The sequence below is a fragment of the Mauremys mutica genome, chromosome 6 (assembly GCF_020497125.1).
Source record: "Mauremys mutica isolate MM-2020 ecotype Southern chromosome 6, ASM2049712v1, whole genome shotgun sequence".
Lineage (NCBI taxonomy): Eukaryota > Metazoa > Chordata > Testudines > Geoemydidae > Mauremys > Mauremys mutica.
In genome coordinates, this window is record NC_059077.1 from 43398704 (window position 1) to 43425128 (window position 26425).

Below are 26425 nucleotides of genomic sequence, written 5' to 3' on the forward strand. Positions count from 1 at the left end.
ATTTATAATTGTTGATTTTAAATTGACTGCAGTGTGTCCAGATGTCATGGCAATTGGCACTCTATAAGCAGATAACGAACTAATTAAAATAAATTGTTAATTTCTTAGGGTTGGACCCCGTTAACTATCTATAACAAATAACACATCCATCCACAAGGCGATAAGATCCCATTCGCTGAGGAAGTCTTTTTTTATAGACTGTTATGGGAGTTGGAAGATCGATTTTAAAAGAAATGTCTTTCAAGCCATTGGCTCTTCTTCCTCAAAGAACCTTAAAACCTAAGTGTGATAAAACATATATTTGTACTGCACACCAATGTTAACTACTGTGATGGGCAAGGCCAGATGGCTACAGTAAAGTAGTGAGGAACATGTATGTTAGCCCGAGGCTAAACAAATCCCTGGTACCATGGTAACCAAATGGCAGTTGCTCCAGGTTAATCAAGATACCTGGGGCCACTTAAGATCCTTCTAGAAGGCAGTGGAGATAGCTAGATTGATTGGGACACCTGAAGCCAATCAGAGGCTGGCTTGAACTAGTTAAAAGCCTCCCAGCTAGTCAGTGAGGTGTAGGTGTCAGGAGCTATAGGAAGGAGCCATGCTGTTGAAGGAATGAAGAAGTACAAATCCATATCAGGTGCATGGAAGGAGGTCCTGAGGTAATGTTGAAGGAGATATTAAGTGTGGGCTGCTGTGGGGAAGTGGCCCAGGTAATTGTACACGTCCTATTTCCAAAAAGTCAGCTACTATAGCTGCTAATTTTAGGGTCCCTGGGCTGGAGCCTGGAGTAGAGGGTGGGCCTGGGCTCCCCCGTCCCCTCCCTGATTAATCACTGAGACTGGGAGACAACAAAGACTGTGTGAGGGAGGATTGCATCTCCTCACCTCCCTTGTTGGTTTATGATGAAAATGGCTCAGTAAGCTGTGACCGTTGCCTCTAGAGAGAGAGAAGGGCTACGTGGAGGGTCACAGTGAGCCTCTGAGGCTAGCAAAATCCGCCAGGAAATGCAGGACCCATGGAGTCAAGGACAGTACTTTGTCACACTACAAACACTGCTAAGGCGTTGGAAGGGTCTTCATCAAACTGACCAAAGCAAAGGGCTAGATGCTCCTGATGGTGGTACACTGTAGAGAAGGGGCACAAGAGCAGCAAAGCAGAGGTGACTTGTCAAGAGGAAAAGCAGCTTAGCTCCGCCACTGTAGTTCCTCCAAGATTGCAATGCAGGCACTCAGCTCCGTGCAGTAGAAGAGGCATGACAAATGGGAGGAGGAAGAATCAGAAACAGCCACTCTACACAGTGTTTACATCCTTAGTTAAAATCAGCCCTGCTAACTACAGTAAATCCTTAAAGGCCTCTTTAATTTTAAATTGTGATGAGGTGTGTGAGGCAACCCTTCTTTGAGCATGTGTGCGCTCATGTGTCTGCTTGTGCATGGTTGTCACTGCATGATGATATTTGAGATACTAATTTTGGCCTCAATCCAACCAATTGCTCTGCATGGATAGAGCCCTGAACCTGCATACAGCCCCGTCGAAGTCAGGGGAATGCTGAAAGGTGCAGATATCTGCCTGCATGGAACAGCTTGCAAGATAGGGGTTGGAGTGATCACCTTTGATCCAGGTAATGGCAGTAGACTCATTGATTTGTTAATACATAAACCTTAATTTCTTTCACTGATTTAAAACGTTTGACCAGTTACTACCATAAATTGTCTTTTTAGCATTAATCCTAGCTTTTGCTCCCATGCATTTAGATGCTTTTTTAACTTCATAAGCTGACAGTCCTGTTTGCAGTGCTATGTTGTGATACATTTGAAGAGTATTCGGTGTTCTCATTTTTCTGCTTGCTACAGGTGCTTTTGTAACACCGACAGACCCTGGTCGTCAGCAGGCAGGACTGAACCTGCGGTCTCTGGAGCTTCGTGCATGAGCCTCTATAGCATGAGCTAAAAGCCAACTGTCTCTTAGTTAAGGCTGTAGAGCAGACTCGATTAACTCTCTCTCTCCCTCTCTTTCAGTGGTCTCGGTGCCACTAGATGGGACAGAACACCACACACAGGAGGTGTGTGGGTTACACTTTACCTTGGAATGAAATTGCCAACCTTAAAAAAGCTCCAACTAGTTCAGAAGAGAGTAGCTCACTTACTCAGCAACAGGGGCCACTGAGATCACATCATCCTGGTGCTGCTGTGCTCTTTTCCCTAGATCACCACTGAATAACACGTTGTAATCAAGGTTTTTATCATCAGGGCTGGGCAAGCAGGGGAGTTGCCCTGAGCAACAACTTTCAGGGGACACCACATTGTTATGCCGTCAAAAATGTTTTCCACCTGGACAGCAAAATGACTAGGGCCAGCCTCCTTTTTATAATCTTCTTTAAAGCTCTCCATGGGACTAACCCAAGTTACTGCTCCATCCTGTGTGATCATTATTGTTTGTTTGTGTTACACTAAGCATATAGAGGCTCCAACTGAGATTTAGGCCTCCTTTTATACTAGGCACTGTGTACAGACATAATGAGACAGTCTCTGTCCTGGAGAGCTCATAATCTAACAATGAGCGGGAGAAAGGAAGAATTATAACCCTATTCTGCAGACAGCAAACTGAGGTACAGAGACATTAAGTGACTTGCCATGTCACACAAGAAGTCTGTGGTAGAATGGGGATTGAGCCTAAGTTTCTTGAGTCCTCATCCAGATCTTAAGCACAAGGCTATCCTTTTGCTCACAAGCACCACTGATAGCTATTTTCTGCTGGAACAATGGAACTTGCATCCTCAAGGAAAAAACCTATGTATGCAGAAGACAGGACTGTTTTAGCAACTGGTCTGCAACTGTGGCTTCCATGAACCTCAGGGCTTTCAGAACAAAATGCAAGATCTATTTGTTTTTGTTGTTGTTTTAAATATGTGATTCTGGTGGGATTACTGTGGCAAGGCTCTGTAAAATAAAGTCCCTACAGAATGGAAGAAGGAGACAGAAAAAGATAGAGATCTTCTTGTATTCACAAACATAAATTTGTAAGGTATTCAGATACAATAAGAATTGGCATCATGTAAGAAGACAGATAGATGTTCTGCCATTATAATTTAATTTGTTTCAATACACTTTCTATTGCCGGTGTTATCTCTTATCTAGGAAATGTCGTACTAAATTACTATTCAAGATTCCTTTTGCATGTCTTACAATTCTTTCTCTTCCTGGTGATATCTGGGAGCATCTTTCAAAGTTCTCCTAAAACAGGTTAACACAATATTCTTTGCATCTTTTATTGTGAGTTTTTATGCATTTCCGGTGGCAATAGGCCTACACATCATAGGCAAAAGAGATTAAATTAAATGTGACTATCAAACACTTCTCTGTAGGTGGGCCTGATCCTACCCTGTCCTTTATTTAAATGGGAGCAGTATTAAGCTTAATATTTCTACCATACAGAAACATTTTCATTCCGTAATACAAGGTATGGCAAATCAAATTAGAGGTAATACATTTAAAAAGGATCAAAGGAAGTAATCTTATATGCAACATGTAACTCCATTGTGAAACTAAATGGACTTGTGATATAAGGAACAAAAGAGAGAAGTCAACGTTGACCTTGTCCTTTTCTGTTAGGAAAAGAAAGGGAACTGCAAAACTGTACAGTAATTTATAAGATTTAGGAATGTATTGAAGGTTTATTATATTTTCACTGAGGTAAGACAAAATGATCCTCTGAAATTTGAGCTGGAATAGAGAAAATGATAAAAACAATTGATTCTTTGTAAGTAGATAAATGAGTGTGTTCATATTTTGTGTGTTCATTACTTACAACATTTACACATTTATGAATAAGTATGGCAGATCTGTTCATATGCATTGATTAGCTGTATGTTCTTTCAGTAACTCTTCCTGTCATACTTGCCTGTACTGTACTTTTGGTCTGTCACCTAAATGATTACATAACTGTTAATACCTTCCCTTTTGGGGAATGAATTTAGTGTTTGTGACAGGTGCCAGACTGATAGCCCTGAAAGCTAAAGTCCTTTGTGTATGCACAGAAAATGCACAGCACAGGGAGCAGCAGTGCAATCGTCCTTATACTGCCCCGGGAAAATGCCTCAATCCTGTTCAATCTGACACCACCAGTCTCCTGCACCAAACAACTGCTGGGGCTGATTGTTCCATCAATTGTACTGAAGACAATGGAAGTTACCTACATGTGACTGATGGGTTAATCAGGGCCTTGCCATCTTGTTCTATCCCTTGTATTGCAGCTGCCCATGACTCCCAACAGAATGGGGATCTCAAAAACAGAAAAAAAAATAGTGCCCAATCCTGTATGCCCATACTCATGTGAGTAAATATTTCTCATGTGAGTAGTCTCAATGAGTTCAATGGGACTACTCATTTAACTGTGGAATTGTCACATGGCTTGGGTAATCAATGTCTCTTATCAGGCATTATGTTTTCTAACTTCACAATGCACCCAGGCCCCGTCAGTTCTGGGAGTCAGAAACTTGGGAAATGATGTGTGTGAACATTGTCATCACCAGCAAAACCATTTAAAAAAAATATAATGTTTCGTGGATTCTCAACCAAATCAAAACACTTTTAACTCTCGACCAAGTTTGGTTAAAAACAATTTTTTTCCCCTTGGGCAAATTGAGAATTTTTAGCCATTTTCACTGTGAAATGCTGTGAATACATGTGGAAACAATTCAGTTTTCCTATGGATCAGATTTGTGAAAATTTGTCTGTTTTTGTCCATGTTTTACCTTACTGCCATTCAAGTCAATGGCAAAATTCCCATTGACTTGAATAGTGCAAGATCAGCCCCTTAAAGAATAGTGTCCTTTTTGTAACTTGTCTGAAGCCATTTTTACTGGAGACACATGGAAGAATGTGTAGAATGGTATGTCTTTACTAGATACTTGATTTAGTACTGCTATCATTATATTGAAGAGAACAGTTTTATTCTCTCACAATCAAACTTCTTTCAGTTCAACTAAAAAACCCCCAGACGGTTACTCCTTCATTACCATTGTGCTTTAACTATATCTTATTACTTAGAACAGGGCAGTAAATTAGATTTTATATCTATAGGATTTCATTCTCTACTTAGCAATATTTATAATTGCAAAAATGTGGCTCAGCTCCTCTGCACTGGCTAGATATACACTAAGAAACATTATTATTTAAACAGTACTTAAAAAGAACAACATTATTGTTGTCATTATTTATTAGTCTATGTATTTTGGTGGTGCCTACTGGTAGAAACCACAATGAGGATTGGAGCTCATTGTTCTGTATAAATATATAATAAGAGACAGTTTCTGTGCCAAAGAGCTTACAGTCTAATTTAAATAAATAAAATCAGCTGTCTCTGATGCATAACCTAACCATCATTGGTTGATGGATTTCCTGTAAACATTACAGCAAAGGTGGGTCTTGAGTAATTACACTAAACACTGCAATATTGTTATAAGATGCACTGGTGGACTCTTATTGTAGAATACTTTTAATAATATTTTTTTAATAATTGGAGATATACCAATCTCCTAGAACTGGAAGGGACCCTGAAGGGTCATCGAGTCCAGCCCCCTACCTTCACTAGCAGGACCAAGTACTGATTTTGCCCTAGATTCCTAAGTGGCCCCCTCAAGGATTGAATTCACAACCCTGGGTTTAGCAGGCCAATGCTCAAACCACTGAGCTATCCCTCCCCCCGTAGTACATTTTTATAAAGGGAATTCCACATTTGCACTTCTAGAAACAGGTACATTTTCTGCACATTGGCATGTTTTTTTTTATTATTATTTTTTCTTTTTTCCTAAAAGGTCTCACCAGTCATACCATCTTATGATGTGATCCCATCAGCTATCACAAGCTAAGGCGGGTTGAACTGGATCAAGACTTGGAAAGGATGCTGCCAAGAAACAAGTAGGTTGAAATTTTGAAATCACTCTAATGGAAGATGTCTAAATCCCCTAGACCACTTTGAAAATTGCAAATTTTCATCCTCCATTAAATGGTGATGATGACATAACTCCCCTCTGGGTAAGAACTGAACAAACATCCCAGACTTGTGTTAGGAGACATAGTACTAGTGGAAGTCCTATCATTAGGAGAAAACATAAAGCCAAAGTTCTGATCACTTGTGAACTGCCGGGGCTTCTTTGTATGAGCATAGGTATTAGCTTTAGTGTCCTGGAAAACCTTCAAGATGAATAATTACATCTTGCCTACTTTAATTTTCCCTGCAGCAACAATGGTGTTCATGTCTTGTCCAAAACTGCTACATAGTTTTGCTGTATGCTACATTTCTCTGAGAGACACACGATGAACTACAATACAGTTGCTTCCTTTCAGTTGCGGATAAAGTGATCCCTGTGGTATATCAGTCTGTAAAGCAAAGTGCTTTGGATTCCTTTTGGGATGATGCTATATAAATGTAAGATTATATTATTATTATTTATTTTATTACATTTGTTTTGTTTCAATGTCACCATATTACTGGAAATCAATATCCATATACTTCAATAACTTCTGTTTGTACCTTACAGTTTAAGTGTAAATAAGGTCATGATCCTTCAGACCACAAGAAATTTAACCTTTAACCTAGCAGAGAATAGTGCATATTTGTTCTTTTTTTCTCCTCCTTATAGTGCACATGGAATTGTCAGATTAAAATGCCCAGTTCTTGTTGAGAACTAACACATGATGGAAGGGATGTCTTGTCAAAGAACTTTCTCTTAGGGGGAAAAAAGCTGTTTAAATATTGCATTATAAAATTTAAAATATTTCATCATTTCTCTCCCAGAAAATGATAGCAATACTACAGCAGGTGATAGAAATAACCTTTTATTAAAAGTGAATTTTTATAGTAGGACTGGATGGCTCAGGAAATCAGTAATGGAACATAGAACTTTTCCTTTCTAGCTCATCAGTTCATGTTTGTCTATGGCCGATAAAGCCCCCAAATTATCATCATCACATGGCTGCTTGGTGGACCATTTGAAATGGGTTGATGGTCCTGGTCCAGTCATAAAAGATAGGTATCTATGTTACAGCTGGCACTAATTGTCACCCTTGTTGGCAGATTCATTAAAGAGGTATCTTATTTAATGATTATATAAGCTTTTCTGTGGTACTCATTACTGAAGTATCTGAGCACCTCACAAATATTAGTGACTTTAGCACCACAGGATCACTATGAGATAGGAAAGTATTTTATCCCCATTGTATAGAATAGATGAAGAAATGGAGGCACAGAGAAGTTGGCCAAGGTCTGCAGGAGTTGCCTAGAAAATCTGCAGTGGAGCTGCCTGGGAGTATGTTAGAGATCTTCTGATTCCCATCCTTAACCACACAGACATCCTTCCAAATCTTCTCAGCATTAGGAAAGGTACCACTAAGAGGGTTAAGGCAAAATGGAGGGACAATATCAAAGTTGATCTGCTGCAGCCCATACCATAACTGTTACATACATGATGTCAGTCTCAAGTGCTATTAGTAAAACACCTTTCAGAAACAACATTCACTTCATAAATAATTGTGACATCTTTAAGTGTTGAGGAAAGGTGCTTCATGTACAGTACCGGAGACTGAAGTTGTAGAGTGTCAGCTGTGTGCTGTATCATGGCAATAGATATATTCTGATTAACATACAAAATAAACTTGTCCACTTAAGACAACAATAGAATCATACATTATAGTTTTGTGAACAAATTGGTTTGAGCCTGTTTGTTTGTTCTTTTTAAACTATTATTAAACAAGGGTCAGCCACCTAGCAGTCTGGTTTGCATTCAGGTTGGAATCATAAGCAATTTACCTTTTTGCTGTTATGTTTAGTGTCTCAGCTTTTGCACTAGTGCTTAATGGCATTGATTAGTTTGTGCTATGCTAATTTTTAGCACAAGGAGAGAATTGATTTACTTCAAGCTTGGTATATCTTAGCACTGAAGTGGAAATAATTCCATTGAAAATATGGAAAATGAGCAATCACCTTAACAATTGAACAAATTACTTGACATTTGTGGGGCTAAAATGTTCAATAGATCAGAGGATTTTTGTATTAAAAATAAATCATCAGCCCACCTATTACTTAGCTAGATGAATAAAGGGTCTTCCACAGAAAGAGTAGCAAGAATAATACTGACCACAGATCCATATTTAAGAAATTCAGTGGCTAGTATTTCTTTGATTCGTATGATAGGCCCAGTGTGGTCAGATAATGATCAGTGTAATTCAGTCATTTCTAGGGCAGTTCTACCTGGAGGGTTATGGATTCTGTGACTGCCTGTTCCCCACCCTGGACCCCAACATTGGGGAAAGACCCTAATGTGGTGCTCCTTGTTAGTATTATTTTGCAGCACTCAAGTGTGTGAAGTGCTTCACATTATAAAAAGAAGACAAGGTCTCTACACCAAAGACCTTGCATGAGGCACCAAGATGGTAATGAGAGGATGGTAGGGTTGGAGGAGGAAAGACAGAGGTTACACCAATAAGATTCAGCAAATAGTAAAGCCTGGTGGAACAAAATATAATTCTGAAATATAAATCAATTCATGTAAAAAGCTACAATGGGGCTGCATGAGCAACCTTAATTCTGTCATTTCCTAACTTTTGAGTGCCAGGCTTTTTAGTGTTTGTTTAACATGGTTTTTTTTTTAAATGCAATTTCTGCCCAGTCTCCACTGCAGCCTCTTCCTATCCCTTTCTGCTCCTGTTCCCCTCATGCCCCGACCTTGGCTCTGGATCCTGTCCACAACCCATGCTCATGTCCCCCCTCCCTACCATCTCTTCCTCACCCCTCCGCATTCAAGTCAGGCTTCTTCCTCCCCTCACACTGCATGAACACTAGCAGGGAAGCACTGAGAGTACAGAGAGAGAGCCTCCCTACTCTCAATTCCAGTGCCTGCACCACAGCAGCTCCCAGAAGCCAAGATGGCCAACTGTTGGGAAAGCCCTACTTTTCTTTGGGCTCAGGTGCTCTGTGGGGATGGAGCACATGCCTGGTCGCAGATAAGAGTCGTGTGGAGATGAAGCTCTGAGGAGATAGATTCTTGAAGAATCTAGCTCTCAAACTCTTGCAAATGTCTACCTTGCATCTTCAAACTGAGATTTTTCAAAAATTTGTAACTTGGCCAAATGGTCATGGAAATAGGAAAACACACATCCCTGACACCAAGGCATCCCATACTGCCAAATTTCAAATCCCTGCTCCAAAGCATGGAAGCACTAGACTCGTAGACTTTAAAGCCAGACTTTAAGATCATCATAGTCATTTAGTCTGATCTCCTGCACATTACAGGTTACAGAGAATCCTCCATTAGTTCAAACCAGCAAGTGACCCGTGCCCTATGCTGCAGATGAAGGTGAAAATCTCTCAGGGTCCTGCCCATCTGGCCTGGGGAGGAAATTCTTTCCTGACCATAAATATGGAGATCAGGTAGACCCTGAGCATGTGGACAGCCGGACACCTGGGAAATAATTCTCTGCAGTCCTCAGAGCCCTCTCCATCTAGTGTCTCATTTCCAGCCATTGGAAATATTTGCTAATAATTATGAGGATGGGGCATATGGCATTGTATGCAACCTCATCATACCATCCCCTCCATAACTTATCAAGCTTGGTCATGAAACAAATTAGGTTTTTTTGCCCCCACTGTTCCCCTTGGAAGACTGTTCCAGAGCTTCACTCCTCTGATGGTTAGAAACCATCTAATTTCAAATTAAACTTGTTGATGGCCCTTAACTCCTCTCCCTCCCTGGTGTTTATTCTCTGATGTTTTTATAGAGACCAATCAAACTCCCCTCAGCCTTTGTCTTGTTAGGCTAAATGAGCCAAGCTTACCAACAAAATGGTTGTAAGAATTTAACATGGACAAAACAACCCTTGTCTCTAATCTTGTTCTCAGAAACACCAGAACCATTTTAGCTGAAATCCCCCCAACTCCGCCTCAATATTATATATATATATATATATATATATATATATCAGTCTGAGACAGACACCTGCTGTGAAAAATTTCAGCCCAAACAGTTGGGCAAAGTTATAAACAACTGAAAAAAGAGTCTTATAGTGGAAAGTATTGGGCATCCTTAACTATAGGCAGAAAACGACCATAAAATTGTGAGGGAAAAAATGGGAGACCAGGAGATGCCTCTTATACCCCTTTCAGCCTTCTTGAGTAAGAAGTGGACTATATAAAGACTGAACTTACAATGCATACTGTATTTTAGAGGAAAAAAAACAAGTCAGCATTTGTGAACAGTTAGCACTAAGTGGTATCTGAGATACCAGTTTTTCCTTTATATTTACAGTAGAAAATAACTGTGTGGCATCAATAGGCCAATGTTGATTTTTTTTTTAATAACTGCTGTATTTAGTTAAAAGAATGCTATCTTGTGTCTGAAAATCAAATTGATTTATTGCTCCAACTCAGTTCTCTACAGATGCATATTAAAAAAAAAATGAAAAACCCAGACCACATACACTGGATAAGCAATCTATAATAGTATTTTTTGATATTATCCTGTCAGTTAACTATACATGTATTAATTTTCATATAATGCTAATAGAAAATGGCATGAATAAACTTCATTTTGAAAACACCTTGTTTCTCAAATCAAGGAAGTGACCAAAATCAATTTCTGACTGTATTGTTTAAATGTTAGACTTGACATATTTGATATGACTATGATTGTAAAGATAGCGTGCCAATCCTGTCTTTCTTTACATACAATAAAACACTGATAATGTCTTTCAACCTCTTTATGCAAAAGAAAAAAAATGATTTTAAGCATATGAAATCTCATTGTGAGCTTAGTTTTTGTAATAGAAACTGAAACTTCAAATTAACTTCAATTTAAAATATACATGCATTTGTGTGATAAGTTACAAAATGTTTAATTGTAAGCAATATAATGTTTGATAAATACACATACCCTGAGAAATATCTTTAATGGAGTTCAGTTGTATTCAGTCATTTGTTGTTCTACTATGCAGTCCTTAGGGAGAATGAATTTCAGCATGGTTTGCTTCAGAAACTAATATCCAACAAATCATTCTTATATTGTAGTTGAATGCCTTAACCACTCAGCCACCACACCTCTTATATTCACAATAGTTGTTTTACACCTACAAATCCAATCAAATTGCAACTACTACTGCAGCATTAAGTTTCCTTCCAGATGTGCATTTCTATGTAATCCGTATAGTTCAACACACATGTAACTTATGCCTTTTTAATTTTTTTTATCTAATGTTACAACATTGTCAGGGGCAGGCACCAGTAGTCCTGCCTAATGGTTAGAACCAGGCTGAGGGGTCTAGGTACCAAAGCTGGGGGCTCAGGGTTAGAGCAGAAATCAGGAACCAGAAACCAGAACCAAGGGTCAGAGCTAGAGTCAGGTACCAGAAACCAGAGCCAGGGGCCAGAGTCAGAGCTGGCATCAAAGCCAGAGCTAGGAAGGGAATGCAGGACCAGAGCAGGGGAGGAACAAGGTAGGGGCAAGACTGGAACAGGGCAAGAACAAGGCTGGGGCAAGTGTGATCACAGCCCTAGAAAGAAATATTGAGCAGGTGGTCACCAGCTACTGAGCTTAGAAGCAGGCCTTCTGGCTTCCTTCACCCAATCATGTGGGCTGGCCAGTCAGGTGATCACCGGGACCAGATGGCATTCACCCAAGAGTTCTGAAAGAACTCAGATGTGAAGTTGCGGAACTATTAACTAAGATTTATAACCTGTCCTTTAAATCGGATTCGGTACCCAATGACTGGAAGTTAGCTAATGTAAGGCCAATATTTAAAAAGGGCTCTAGAGGTGATCCTGGCAATTATAGACTGGTAAGTCTAACGTCAGTACCGGGCAAATTAGTCGAAACAATAGTTAAGAATAAAATTGTCAGACACATAGAAAAACATAAACTGTTGAGCAATAGTCAACATGATTTCTGTAAAGGGAACAAAGGGTAGGAATTAATGGTAAATTCTCAGAATGGAGAGGGGTAACTAGTGGTGTTCCCCAAGGGTCAGTCCTAGGACCAATCCTATTCCATTTATTCATAAATGATCTGGAGAAAGGGGTAAACAGTGAGGTGGCAAAGTTTGCAGATGATACTAAACTGCTCAAGATAGTTAAGACCAAAGCAGACTGTGTAGAACTTCAAAAAGATCTCACAAAACTAAGTGATTGGGCAACAAAATGGCAAATGAAATTTAATGTGGATAAATGTAAAGTAATGCACATTGGAAAAAATAACCCCAACTATACATACAATATGATGGGGGCTAATTTAGCTACAACGAGTCAGGAAAAAGATCTTGGAGTCATCGTGGACAGTTCTCTGAAGATGTCCATGCAGTGTGCCGAGGTGGTCAAAAAAGCAAACAGGATGTTAGGAATCATTAAAAAGGGGATAGAGAATAAGACTGAGAATATATTATTGCCCGTATATAAATCCATGGTACGTCCACATCTCGAATACTGTGTACAGATGTGGTTTCGTCACCTCAAAAAAGATATACTGGCACTAGAAAAGGTTCAGAAAAGGGCAACTAAAATGATTAGGGGTTTGGAGAGGGTCCCATATGAGGAAAGATTAAAGAGGCTAGGACTCTTCAGCTTGGAAAAGAGGAGACTAAGGGGGGATATGATAGAGATATATAAAATCATGAGTGATGTTGAGAAAGTGGATAAGGAAAAGTTATTTACTTATTTGCATAATACAAGAACTAGGGGTCACCAAATGAAATTAATAGGCAGCAGGTTTAAAACAAATAAAAGGAAGTTCTTCTTCACGCAGCGCACAGTCAACTTGTGGAACTCCTTACCTGAGGAGGTTGTGAAGGTTAGGACTATAACAGCGTTTAAAAGAGAACTGGATAATTTCATGGTGGTTAGGTCCATAAATGGCTATTAGCCAGGATGGGTAAGGAATGGTGTCCCTGGCCTCTGTTTGTCAGAGGATGGAGATGGATGGCAGGAGAGAGATCACTTGATCATTGCCTGTTAGGTTCACTCCCTCTGGGGCACCTGGCATTGGCCACTGTCGGTAGACAGATACTGGGCTAGATGGACATTTGGTCTGACCCGGTACGGCCGTTCTTATGTTACTGCAACCCAGCTGAGCTGATCAATCAGCCTGGAGGCTGGTCTGGCTGGTCCTCAGGCTCAACGGAACGTGCTCAGTCTTGATAAACACAAGCACCTCCATTGAGTTCTGTGGATTACAAAGGGCTAAATCCAATAGCCTTCATGATGCCTGAGCATGTGACTAGGTATCCTTTTCCTCAGGTCACAGATTGGCCACTACTACCACCTATGATGTGTTCCAACCTTGTTCTGTGCTGAGGTGCATTAAGTCCCTATGGAGCACATGTTCCTAGAATCTTGCCACTACAGAACAGACATACACCAATTCAGGAGACAAGTATCAGAGGGGTAGCCGTGTTAGTCTGGTTCTGTAAAAGCAGCAAAGAATCCTGTGGCACCTTATAGACTAACAGACGTTTTGCAGCATGAGCTTTCGTGGGTGAATACCCACTTCTTGCATCTGAAGAAGTGGGTATTCACCCACGAAAGCTCATGCTGCAAAACGTCTGTTAGTCTATAAGGTGCCACAGGATTCTTTGCTGCAATTCAGGAGAGATTTCCCCCAAAGTGAGCACATGACTGAGGTTTCTCATTTGAACCCAGGATGCTCCTAATGCTCAGCCTTTGGCAGTAACCATTGCATCTGTTACCTCAAAGGGGAGCCAAGGTAACTCTAGATGTATAGTGGTCAGGGCCAGCTCCAGGCACCAGCTAAGGAAGCAGGTGCTTGGGACGGCCAATTCAAAGGGGCAGTACTTTGTCTGCTATTGGGGCGGCACGTCTGGGTCTTCAGCGGGAATTTAGCGGTGGGCCCCTCAGGCCCTCTCCCTCTTTGAGCTGCCGCCGAAGTGCCACTGAAGTGCCACCGAAGAGGAAGAGAGGGAGTGAAGGACCTGTTGCTGAACTGCCGCCAAAGAATGGAGTGGTGCAATTGAGGCTTCTGCCGACCTTTTTTTGCTGCTTGGGGAGGCAGAAAACCTGGAGCCGGCCCTGATAGTGGTGTAGGTATTGAGATGTAAAACAAGCCCCTTTTACTCAGAAGAGCAGACCCATCCTCTGCCGTGTCTGTCACCAGTGGACTGATGTACAGGTCTCCCTCCCTCTTCCCTATGTGTAGTGTAAGAAATGGAAACTGACGATAGGTAAAGGTAAAAACAACAGGTAAGTGTATTAATGGAATGAGTACAAAATGGAAGGGGTAAATGTAAAAGAACAGTAGCTAAATAACAATACAAAACAGTGAAACAGCAGCTTTAAAATAGGAGTATGAAGCTCAAGTCCAAAATACAAAATCACCCTTGGCAATAAACAGTATGAAATCCCTAATTAAGAGAACCCTAATTGTCTCACTATCAGCGTGTTTGTGGCATTGGGGAAGTCCAGGAGCTACATTTGTTGGGTAATTGGAACCCACAGAGGAGGAGCACTGGAAAGTCCCTCAATGTCTCAAGGTGGAAGAAGCAGATCAAAACCCTCTGGTGATGTTGTACCCAGGACCAGATAAGATGGAATGTCTTCTTCCCTTTCTCTTCATTTCAGGAATGGTGGTGCCCTTCAACGATGCACTGGTGCTGTGAAGACATGAACCATGCATGCACAGTCACTGGGATGGAGTGCGCCACTTGTCGGTGAGTTCAATCCCTTTATGCATTTAGTGGCGGGAAAATATGGTACAGTCCCAGCAAAGGCAGGAAACAGTTTGAGGTAAAATTGTCCTTGGAGTTGCCAGTGGCAGGAAAAGACAGTTCAATTCAGTCATGACTGGGCCATGATAACAGTAAACAACAAGATGGTGGTCATAAGATGGCAGTTCAAACTCCATCTTGGATTGCTGCTATATCTTTACAAACTACATATTGGATTTAACATATATATTTTTTAACAGACCATAACACTATAACAAAATACACCCAACACATCCATAAAGTTAATGGGCCAGTTTTGATTTAATATTTGAGATATTTTTTTTATTAACTATTCAGTTCTAACAAGCATAATCACCATAGAATCTGGGCATTATAGAGGACTGAAAGGTTAGAGCTATGGGGAGGGGCCAAGACCCCTTTGTTAAACTGTAGTCAGTTTATGCTCTGACTGTAGTCACACATGCTCTGAGATGCAACCTAAACAATTACTTAGTATCTTTTTGTTCAAGTGGTCCTATGTTAACCCTATATAAGAAACTGGACCATGCTGCCCCTCAGTCTTCAAGGTAGAGCATTTCCGAAGTGTCATTCATCAGCATCAGGCCATTAAGGGCCCATTTAAAGCAACAAGAGCAAAGAGTATGATAACTGGATTTACTGAAGTCGGAGGGTGGTTTTGTTCATAGATTCTAAGTACAGAAGGGACCATTCTGATCCTCTAGTCCAGTGGAGGGCCACACGTCGCCTGTCAGGGTAATCCACTGGTGGCCCTCAAGACAATTTGTTTACAATGACTGTCCGCAGACACAGCCGCAGCGACAGGGAGCTGTGGTCGGTTTGCTGTTCCCCGCTAATGGGAGCTGTGGGAAGTGGTGCAGGCCACACGGACTTGCTGGCTTCCACTTCCTGTAGCTCCCATTGGCCAGGAATGGCGAACCGCGGCCACTGGGAGCTGTGGCAGCCATGCCTGCGGACGGTCAATGTAAACAATCTGTCTCGCGCCTGCCAGCGGATTATCCTGACAGCTGCATGCAGGCCGCAGGTTGCCCACCACTGCTCTAATCTGACCTCCTGTATGAAACTGATGATAGAACTTCCCCAAAATTAATTCCTCTTGAACCACAGCATAATTTTTAGAAAAAACATCCAATCTAGATTTAAAAGTTGCCAGTGATAGACAAGCTGGTAAATTGTTCCAATGGTTATTTACTCGATGTTAAAAATGTATGCCTTATTTCCAGTCTGAATTTCTCTAGCTTCAACTTCCAGCCATTGGATCATGTTATACCTTTCTCTGCTAGACTGAAGAGCCCATTATCAAGTATTTGTTTCACCTGTAAGTACTTATAGACTTATATCGTAAAGAACAAAATTGTCAGACACCTAAATGAACATAATTTGTTGGGAAATAGTCAACATGGTTTTTGTAAAGGGAAATCATGCCTCACCAATCTACTAGAATTCTTTGAGGGGGGTCAACAAGCATGTGGACAAAGGAGATCCAGTGGATATAGTGTATTTAGATTTTCAGAAATTCTTTGACAAGGTCCCTCACCAAAAGCTCTTAAGCAAAATAAGCAGTCAAGGGATAAGAGGGAAGGTTCTCTCATGGATTGGTAACTGGTTAAAAGATAAGAAACAAAGGGTAGGAATAAATGGTCAGTTTCAGAATGGAGAGAGGTAAATAGTGGTGTCCCCCAGGGATCGGTACTGGGCCCAGTCCTATTTAACATATTCATAAACAATCTGGAAAAAGGGATAAACAGTGAGGTGGCAAAATTTGCAGATGATACAAAACTACTCAAGATAGTTAAGTCCCAGGCAGACTGCGAAGAGCTACAAGAGGATCTCACAAAACTGGGTGACTGGGCAACAAAATGGCAGATGAAATTTAATGTTGATAAATGCAAAGTAATGCACACTGGAAAACATAATCCTAACTATACATATACAATGTTGAAGTCTAAATTAGCTGTTACCACTCAAGAAAGAGCTCTTGGAGTCATTGTGGATAGTTCTCTGAAATCATCCACTCAATGTGCAGCGGCAGTCAAAAAAGCAAACAGAATGTTAGGAATCATCAAGAAAGGGATAGATAATAGACAAAAAATTATCATATTGCCTCTATATAAATCCATGGTACGCCCACACTTTGAATACTGCGTGCAGATGTGGTCTCCCCATCTCAAAAAAGATATATTGGAATTGAAAAGGTTCAGAAAAGGGGAACAAAAATTATTAGGGGTATAGAACGGCTTCTGTATGAGGAGAGATTAATAAGACTGGGACTTTTCAGCTTGGAAAAGAGGTGACTAGGGGGATATGATAGAGGTCTATAAAATCATGAGTGGTATAGAGAAAGTAAATAAAGAAGTGTTATTTACTCCTTCTCATAATACAAGAACAAGGGGTCACCAAATGAAATTAATAGGTAGCAGGTTTAAAACAAACACAAGAAAGTATTTTTTCACGCAATGCACTGTCAACCTCTGGAACTCCTTGCCAGAAGGTGTTGTGAAGGCCAATACTATAACAGGGTTCAAAAGAGAGATAGGTCCATCAATGGCTATTAGTGAGGATGGGCAGGAATGGTGTCCCTAGGCTCTGTTTGCCAGAAGCTGGGATTGGGTGACAGAGCATGGATCACTTGATGATAACCTGTCTGTTCATTCCCTTTGGGGTACCTGCCACACGTGTTAAACTAAATAGATTGAACTCTTTGGTGTTTCTCACTATAAGGCATGTTTTCTAATCCTTTAATCATTCTTGTAGCTCTTCTCTGAACCCTTTCCAATTTATCAACATCCTTCCTGAATTGGGGGCACCAGACCTGGATACAGTATTCCAGTGATAATCACACAAGTTACAAATATAGAGGTAAAGTAATCTCTCTACTCCTAGTCGAGATCCTCCTGCTTATTTTGGCCACAGTATCACACTGGGAGCTCATATTCAGCTGATTATTCCCCATGATTCATAATTTTTTTTCAGTCAGTGCTTCCCAGGATTGAGTCCCTGATCTTGTAAATATGGCTTACATTCTTTGTTTCTAGAGGCATATATTTATGTTTAGCCATATTAAAATGTATATTGTTTGCTTGCACCCAGTTTACCAGGATATACAGCTCACTCTGAATCAGTGACCTATCCTCTTCATTATTTACCACTCCCCCAAGTTTTGTGTTGTCTGCAAACTAGTTTGAGTTGACAGAGAGATTTTGGAATACTAATGGAGATTCTTCTTAAGCTCAAGTGATAAGAGCTAAAGAAATAGGATGGGGTAGTCAGAACAAAGAAGGAAAGCAAGAACATTTAGAATGTCATATATAAACTAGGGGCCAGATTCTGTATTCAGTGATCTGGGTGTAAATCCAGAATAAGGAGCTGATCCAAAGCCCATTGAAGTCAATGGAAATACTCCCACTAGTTTCAGTGGGCTTTGGATAAAGATCCTCATTGCACTGGCCTCAGTTTTCTTACTGAGATGGTGGCTTCTGTTGTCCTTCAGTCAGATCTGTGAAGTTTACACAACTGGAGGCAACAACTTCTATCAGTCACTGATGAGAAGCTTTGCTTCTCACCTTCCTTGCCACAATTTTTCCCCAGACATAATACATACCTTTCTATAGTAATTTAATTTCAATGTCCAAAATATGGACCAGAAGAGAGGTGGGGTGTAAAATACTTTTACTATCTTAAACATATACGTATTAGGGTGGCTGAGGGAGTAAAAGCCAAGAACTAGAATTGAATACATATCTTTGGAAATTCTACTAGCATTGTGCAAGGGGACGAGTAAGGCTACACTTGGAATACTTTGCACCATTTCAATTGCTGTATTACACATGGATATTCCACAAATGGAAATGGTACAGCAGAAGGCCACTAGGATCACACAGGGATCTTAGTTAGTCAGAAAAATATTCTTTAGCAAATAAGAGATTAAGAGGGAACATCATTAAAGTATTTAATGGGCAATAGACAGGATAATTATTTTAAGGCTATTTGAGCTAGTGTTGAACACAAGAATAAGGGGGCACCAAATTAAGATAAGAAAGGGACATCAAGCTGACAATTTTTACATGAGAGTAAATGATATATACTAAGGAACACATGATGAACAACAACTGAAACAATAATCATAGAGATCTCAGAAAGTCATTATGTATTTTGTATTGTGATAGACCCAGGCCAGCTGTGAACAGCAAAGTATTGGAAAGCAGATATACTGACCACTGGATAAACAGTTTTCTGTTCCCTGACTGACCAGAGCAGGGGCTGCTCCAGGCTAATGAGGACACCTGACTCCAATTAACCTGCTAAGAGTCAGGTGAAGCTGTTAAGCACCTGACTCTAATTAAGGCCCCTCTGATGCTATAAAAGGGCTCACTCCAGTCAGGCCAAAGAGAGCCAGGGGAGAGGAAGTGCAGCGGAAGGGCTAGGTAATGAAGACACCCTGAAACCACTGGAAAGGAAGCCCTAAGGTGGTAAGGGTGAAGAAGGCGTTGAAAGACAGAAGGGGGGAGCTGTGGAGAAGTGGCCCAGGGAAATGTAGCAACTCTGGCAGTGAAAGGTCAGCTGCCAACATCTGCTGTCATTAGGGTCCCTGGGCTGGAACCTGGAGTAGAGGGTGGGCCCGGGTACCCCCCAACTCGCCACTACAGAAACACCTCCTGGGAAGGGAGGACACATCCCTGTCAGGACAGGAGACTCAACTGTTCTTGAATAAGCCTGTAGGGACAACAGAGACTGTGGGAGTTCTCTCACCAACCTCCTTGCTGACTTATGATGAAAAGGGCTCAGTAGACTGTACCCTGCCCCTAGAGAGAGAAGGGCTGCATGGAGGGTTGCAGTGAGCCACTGAGGCTAGCATAAACCACCTGGAAGCATGGGACCCATGGGGACAAGGTTGGAGCTCTGCCACAGTATGTAGAACATTATTTTTGTATTTTTCATGTGATGGTTTTCTTTTTTGTTTTTTACTTTTCTTCTTTTTTAAAAAAGGATTCATTATACAGAATACTATATTGTTAAAGTAGTAAGACAAATATTAGGAGGGTAGAAATCATTATGTGGTGCAGCTGTTAATCCAAAGGAAGGGATACACCTAGATGGTGGGTCTTCATTCATCTTAGGCTCTCTGAGTAGCCCCATCATTAAGAAAGTTTTCACATTTTAGTTTCTCTGGTTACAAGCCCAATGCCCTTCCCATGGGTCACATAATGACAATTAGAGGCATATTTCTTATTCCAATGTTGAGCGACCATTTTCTGACAGTTAATTAAGACTCCATCCTTCCCTTGACTGCAAGGAATTTCAGTTTTCTTACTTCTAAAGACAATCTTAAAATACAAAGATTTTTCAGGGAAAAGTTACATCATGATAAAATGGGCATTTTATTAATTATTATTTCATCTGTCTATCAGTTTTGTTTAGTATCTGAAGAAGCCCTATCAGACTTAAGGTAGTTTGAATACCATTTCTAAGTCTGTGTGCTTGACATAACTTGTAAAACCATAGATAATATAATGTGTTAGGAAAAAAATCACAACTATTTCAGCAGCAGCAGGCCAGGTGTAAACGGAAAGGTTATATGTCCTGGCATAGGAGAAAGGTGGTCTTCATCTCTATTGTTCTGTAGTTATACTAACAATGCTGGGATTGATAGCTAAGGGCCATATTGCATCCTTGGCCTTTGTGTAAAACTCTTAACATCAGTGGGAATTGCATGTGAGGGTGGAATGTGACCCTAATTCTTTTGTACTGAAGACTATTCTTGGTGAATTGTTTGTATGTAAATCTGATATACTCCCTCGCTCGCCCCAGAAATAGTGCCAATTTGTGTTTTCCTTGTTGAGAAAAAAAGAACAAAAACAGAGCTGAGGGATAGGCAAAATAGCTGATGGTAAGATAAGTAAGAGTCTTCCAAACATCGTGATAGTAATGAAATGAAACCCAGAGCATCCCCTACAATTTCTTTCCAATGAAGATGAATACCTCTCAGAATTTTAGCAGTCAATGGATTTTTCCTTCTTTTCAGTTGTTAAGGGCATAGGGACAGGAAATAACCCTCATCACGTTATGAGCTGAAAAGCTCTTCACTTTTAAATGCACTTTTTTCTAGAGACTTCAGGGTTTGATTGCTCCACTGTGCTGAGCAGAGCTTAACCTCGTGGAGACTAAGAGGTGCTGACTGGGAGCTGAACTGGGAACCCTGTTATCAGCCACCCGGCCCAGTGTCTAAAGCTCCAAGGGGTTAGGGTCCCTCATGGACTTTACACCAGTAGAGAATTGAGCACAGCAGAGCCTTGCTCAGCCATGGCCCCTCCCATCCCTTCCCTGATCCAACACACAATAGAGGGCAGTCTAGTGTAGGAAGTAGCAGTCGGGTGGCAGAGGCTGCACAAGAGAGCTGTCTCTTCCAGCTTTATGGCAGTGGGGATTCCCTTATATACAGGAATGTGCTTGCAAGACACAGAGGGAACTTGGTGGACCCAAGAAGCTGCTATAATGATTGTCTTCTTCAGATATGACTACTCAAAGAAATAGCCACTCACCTACAGATTCTGATTATACTGCACACCTTTGAGCTTACTGGTTCCTGTATGAAAAGGATAAGTTACAAGCAGGCTTGGCAGCATTTGGTTTTTATTTTTTTCATAATTTCGACAGATAATATTGATTCTTATTTTTAGGCACTTTTTTGTTTTTATCAATTTAAAATTTTTGCAGTTGTGCAAAATTATGGTTTTTAAGCATTTTTTTTCTATTTTTATTTATTTAAATTTTTACAGTTGCAAGAAATTATAGGAGGGATCAGACAAATGGGGGAGCAGACAGTCATCATTTAATGACAGTAGTCAACATTGAGATTCAAAAAGTTAAAGCTTTATAGCCGTTAAAAGACAAATTGTCAACATAACATGGCAAAATATACAAAATAAATCTCCTTAAATCAAACTGTAAAGAGATCTCAAGCAGCATTGTTCATACTTTGCCTATCTGTAAATTTCAATTATTATTGATGGAAATACTTTTTTGATGGTTTCTGTGTGTATGGTGTTACTGACATTTACTTATAAAAATCTAATCCTTCCAGGGCTAGTAATAAGGCAATTTGTTATAGAGGCATGCCCACAGAGTTAGAAACTAGGTGGTTCTAAGTTCTAATCTTGGCTCTGACAAGAACTTGCTGTGTGTTCTTGAGAAAGTCACTTCACATCTTGGCCTGGTTTTGTCACATCAGTAAAAATGAGTATGGGTTTTTTACAGTACCTGCCCCACAAGGCTGTTGTGAGGATTAATTAGTAAATGTCTGTACAGGGATTTGAATATGTATATACTATATAAATGCTAAATAGTTATTAAACACTGGCACCTATTTTTAATGCTCACATCACCATGGTATGTGCCATTATTTTTCAGTCCATCAAGGTTAATACACTTTGCCCAAAAGAAAAACTTGCCACCACTCCCCTTCAAAACCTTCAGAGGATTTGTGCTGAATTGCTATTGAAGATGTAAATATAGTGGCAGCATTCTATGCACAGTTTAGTTGGAAACATTTTTTTAGAATAGCTACCTTCTGAATATGAAGATTTTCCTTCTTTCATTCATACTTTTTCCAGCTCATCAAAAATAAGAGAATATTTAACAGGATATTCCATATTTTGCACTGTTCTTCTTGTTAATAATTGCTAAAAGTACTTTACAGTTGTCAAAGTACTATCAATGTGACACCTGAACAACCTTCTCAGTTCTAGGGGAATCTAAAGTGATGCACATGGTTTCCACTTTTCTATATATTTCCAGCATCACCACTGTGAGAATAATCAGTTTATAAGCTGCAGATATTTAAAAATATGAGTTATTTAAAAGGGAAAGACATGGGTGAAAGCAAATTGTTTGTTTTCAGCCAGAAATAAATAAGGCATGGACATCGCTTTCTCATCTATGAGTGAGTTTTATTAAAGAGTTAGAGCAAGCTCTGGTTTACAAGATATTCAGAACCATATGTATGCATTAATTAAAGGAATGTGGAGGAGGAGGAGGGGATCTGAGAAAATAACAAAGCAGCAGTGTATGCGTGCAATGATTTTTCATTTTGTTTCGCTTCAGCTCTGCCCCTGCAACAGAGGATCTAATCAATCTGCCGGCTATTAAGTTTGTTAATTGATAATGCATACTAATTAGGCTGTGCGCAGTTACTTAAGAGACTTTGCTAAGGTGATTGTAGGCACAAGTCCAAATGGAGTTTAAAGTATTCTGTGTGAGGTTAAAACCCATCAACCAGAATAGATGGATATTATATTATAACAGAAGGCACAACATACCCATAAGTATTTAATGTATTGCAGTTAGCCATTGTTTCATATTTTAACTCTACCAAACAATTAAAAATATAAAAACAGCCTATAAAACCTATAACTAAATCATAGATGCATAAGGGGGAGGGAGGAGGGAGAGAAACTTATGGTAAATATTTATATTAATTTCACATTTATATTTGGGAACAATAGTATGTAGCTCTGTTACAAAGGAAGAGCAAAGCATTGAGACTGCAGACTAATCTAGCTTTATGAACAGTTCAACAATAAGCCACATAAAACTGATATTCCTTCCTGCCCCCATTCAATAGGGCAATAAACCAGTTGTAGCAGGCTAACACCAAAAGCATATCAACTGGCAATTTGCAATATATACATAAAACCAGATCTATTATTTATATAGTTAATATATTATTACAACTTAATAATTTCCCTTCAGTTTCAATGTCCTTGTATATGCTGCAGTCTGAGGTGCGCATGGCCTTCAGGGGCAGGTGGGGCGGGGGTCCGTTCTTATATTTTAATATTCTTAGGTCTTTTTTTCCCTTTCTCTGCATCATATAAAATGAAAATTCTCTGCAATATGAATTTGGAATTGGCAGGAGCTAGTGATCGAGGTAGGGTGCATTTAATTAGTGAATGAATTGTATTCCTACTGTGTGACCATTGAAGTTTGCATCCCATCCATACTGCTTTATTTTAACTATTTGGAGATGACTAAATACAGCAACTTTGTGTGGAGAAAACTGGTCTTAAGTACTGCATCCTTTGAATCTAATAGAGAGAACAGCTAGAGAGACACCAGATTTCATGTCTTACCTGGTAAAATAAACTTACTCAAGGAAAGCCTTTGAGATGGAAGATACCATTTCCAAAGAAGAGTTGGTCGAGGTAGGATTTATTTGGCTGTATATATTTCAGGCATAACATTTATGGTGATGATGCCTCGACAGCAGTAAAGGACATTTGATAACCAGGAGAGCTCTACTGCAATGATTAGTTAATATTTGTAAAGCACTCTAAAGGTAAAAAGTGCTCTGAAAGTGCTAAATATTTTTATATGCAATTATTATTTGGTGAGCACCACCAGTGGCTTGATGCTGAACAGAGAACTTAGGAGAGGTGGCCTTTGCCCTAAGAAACTTAGTCTAAATGTCTCAATAATTCAGAGACACATTGCACAGAGTGAGAAGATGCTCATGTGTACCACTTTTCATGGACAAAAAGTAGGACACGGCCTCAGGAATGGTGGGTAGGATATGTCTGTTGGCCAGCTGCTTATACGCTTAGCTCAGAAACCAACAAACAAACTATTTGCTGAAGAAGCATAACTTATTCTAGCAATAAGCTGGTTGCCAGCAGATGTGAGACAAGTGATATGAATACCTTCCCTGACTGGGGCTTGGCAGGAGTTTGACAACAAGGGAAGCCAGGGTCTCCTGCATTTGGCCACTTTGTTTGAGACACTCAGGAGAGCTTGCTCAGCCAAGGTAAGGGAATTGTAGTGAGGTTGGTTAAATGGGGCTATTCTTGTCCAGCAGGTCTGCATATTCCAAGAATATTGCACTGCATTATTGAAGAGGGTTCTGCTGTTACTTCTCTCCCTAAAGCATATCAACTGGCAATTTGCAATATATACATAAAACCAGATCCCTAACCTCCAGCGTATCTACCTCTCCCCCCAGCTTAGTGTCATCCACAAACTTGCTGAAGGTGCAATCCATCCCATCATCCAGATCATTAATGAAGATGTTGAACAAAACTGGCCCCAGGACTCTGGGGCACTCCACTTGATACCAGCTGCCAACTAGACATCAAGCCGTTGATCACTACCCATTGAGCCCAATGATCTAGCCAACTTTCTAGCCACCATATAGTCTATTCATCCAATCCATCCTTTTTTAACTTGCTGACAAGAATACTGTGGGAGACCATATCAAAAGCTTTGCTAAAGTCAAGATATATCACATCCACCACTTTCCCCATATCCACAGAGCCAGTTATCTCATCATAGAAGGCAGTCAGGTTGGTCAGGCATGACTTGACCTTGGTGAATCCATGTTGACTGTCCCTGATCACCTTCCTCTCCTCCAAGTGCTTCAAAATGGAGTCCTTGAGGACCTGCTCCATGATTTTTCCAGGGACTGAGGTGAGGCTGACTGGTCTGTAGTTCCCCGGATTCTCCTTCTTCTCTTTTTTAAAGATGGGCATTCTATTTGCCTTTTCCAATCATCAAGGATCTCCTTCGATCACCGTGAGTTTTCCAATATAATGGCCAATGGCTCTGCAGTCACATCAGCCAACTCTCTCAGCACACTTGGATGCATTAGATCCGGCCCTATGGACTTGTGCATGTCCAGCTTTTCTAAATAGTCCTTAACCTGTTCTTCCACCACTGAGGGCTGCTCACCTCCTCCCCATTCTGTGCTGCCCTGTGCAGCAGTCTGGGAGCTAACCTTGTCTGGGAAGACTGAGGCAAAAAAAGCATTGCGTACTTCAGCTTTTTCCAAAGCATCTGTCACTAGGTTGCCTCCCCCATTCAGTAAGGGTCCCACACTTTTCCTGACCACTTTCTTGTTACTAACATACTTGTAGAAACCCTTCTTGTTATCCTTCACATCCCTTGCTAGTTGCAACTCCAGTTGTGCTTTGGCCTTTCTGATTACACCCCTGCATGCTTGAGTAATATGTTTATACTCCTCCCTAGTCATCTGTCCAAGTTTCCACTTCTTGTAAGCTTCCTTTTTGTGTTTAAGCTCACTGAAGATTTCTCTGTTAAGCCAAGCTTGTCGCCTGCCATATTTGCTATTCTTTCTACACATCGGGATGATTTGTTTCTGTGCCCTCAGTAAGGCTTCTTTAAAATACAGCCACCTCTCCTGGACTCCTTTTCCTCTGATATTAGCCTCCCAGGGGATCCTGCCCATCAGTTCTCCGAGGGAGTCAAAGTCTGCTTTTCTAAAGTCCAGGGTCCATATTCTGCTGTTCTCCTTTCTTCCTTTTGTCAGGATCCTGAATGACTGGTTAAACTAATAGGGATTTTTATCTTGTTTTATTGCTTGCATCACATTAGAGAGCTTTTTTGACTGAACTAGAATGAAATATTAAGGTATCCGGTGACATATTTCATTGTACAAGTCTCTGTCATTTCATGACCCTTCTTGCTATATTCCTTAGAATTGTTTTTCAGACAAAAAGTCTGGATGAGAATTATGTACGGTTAAATTATGATACTCTAACTTATCCTGAGTAGTACTTTGCTACTCCATTGACTTTAATGGGCCTACTTGTAGTGTAAGGGACTACAATGTGAACCAGGGTATTACAATCTGACCCTTAATTAAAAGACAAATCTTGTAACAAAGGATAGATCAT

The 26425-nt window shown here is 40.4% G+C and overlaps 1 long non-coding RNA gene across 1 annotated transcript; it reads left to right on the top strand.

Annotated features, from left to right (window-relative positions):
• The first annotated feature begins 480 nt into the window (after positions 1 to 480).
• On the top strand, positions 481 to 14705 carry LOC123373301. Its single transcript, XR_006580650.1, has 3 exons — positions 481 to 659; positions 5816 to 5918; positions 14617 to 14705. It is a non-coding gene; the product is annotated as an uncharacterized LOC123373301 (long non-coding RNA).
• The last annotated feature ends 11720 nt before the right edge of the window (positions 14706 to 26425 follow it).